We start from the raw sequence: 1,116 nt of genomic DNA on the forward strand, positions 1-1,116 counted from the left end.
TCACTAAAATGTGAAATTTGAAATGAAAATCTCTATTACAGGAGTAATCCTCTGAACTTGTTTTAGCATGAAATCATTAAGATTCTGTTCGGTGGAATAGAAAAATATACTGTTTATGTTAAATTACAGAACAGAAAATAATAATGAATCTTAAGCCTATGATATTTACTGGGCATTAGTTCTCTAGTAAAAAGATGAAAAATGATATAAGGATAACAACTTCAATTCTATCTGCCTTCAGGATGGGTCTTCCTAATTGCTTAAGAAAGTGCTATTAATGTGCTTCTCAAAATGTTATTTTTACCATTAAATTTGCTAGGATGAAGAGAACACTACCAATGACAGTTACACTACTAGACTTAAACAGAGCTGGGTTCTATTCAAGTTTCCAATTGGCAACCTAGGGAGGAATGCAGCCTACAGACTTGTACAATGCTATTGACAAATAGGTTAATTTATAGATACCTTATTTACAAGCTAACACTTACATATTCAAGACCTATTCTAATAACTGCTTACATTTCTTTAAGTAAACATGGGGATATTTTTTTATTTTTGTTTTTGCTTAAGTTAGCTTCATAAAATAACTGACTGATTTTTGTATTATCTATAGTACTGGACTTCTAGTATATTTTTTTTCCAAGGAAGGTTGGTGTGTTAGGGAAAATAACTCTTGTTAACTTTACCTTCTCCTTATCCTTTATAACATGCAAAATGAAGAAAATGTAAGTACAAGTTTATGAAAAAGAAGTGTTCCTAGATTCAAACTTAGAATGTAAAAGTACTAGGTGAAAAAGAGAAATGTTAAAAATCAAAAAGATAATGGCATAAAATGAGAAAATTCCTGAAATAAGAATATTTTGAAATATCCAGGCAGAAATATACACATTAAGCATGTAAATTCCTTTCCCCTTCAAAGAAATTAATCTTCTCTGGATCACTATTACATATTTCAAAGACTATTCCTCCAAATCAATGTATATAAAGCATTTTCACATAATAAAATTATTTGATTTGATCTTTTCTTGAGGAAAAGTTACTAAATGGAATTTTTAAATTCTTAAAATTATCAATTGCATGAAGAACAACCCATGGTTTAAATTAAAGAGTGTATTC

At 28.9% G+C, this 1,116-nt stretch overlaps 1 protein-coding gene across 1 annotated transcript in view; it reads right to left on the reverse strand.

Annotated features, from left to right (window-relative positions):
* The window catches only part of LOC119589052 (multiple PDZ domain protein-like), a gene marked incomplete at its 5' end in the record, with an annotated part of 103,178 nt that overhangs the window by 3,653 nt on the left and 98,409 nt on the right, over window positions 1–1,116 (reverse strand).

The sequence above is a fragment of the Penaeus monodon genome, chromosome 25 (genome assembly GCF_015228065.2).
Source record: "Penaeus monodon isolate SGIC_2016 chromosome 25, NSTDA_Pmon_1, whole genome shotgun sequence".
Taxonomy (NCBI): domain Eukaryota; kingdom Metazoa; phylum Arthropoda; class Malacostraca; order Decapoda; family Penaeidae; genus Penaeus; species Penaeus monodon.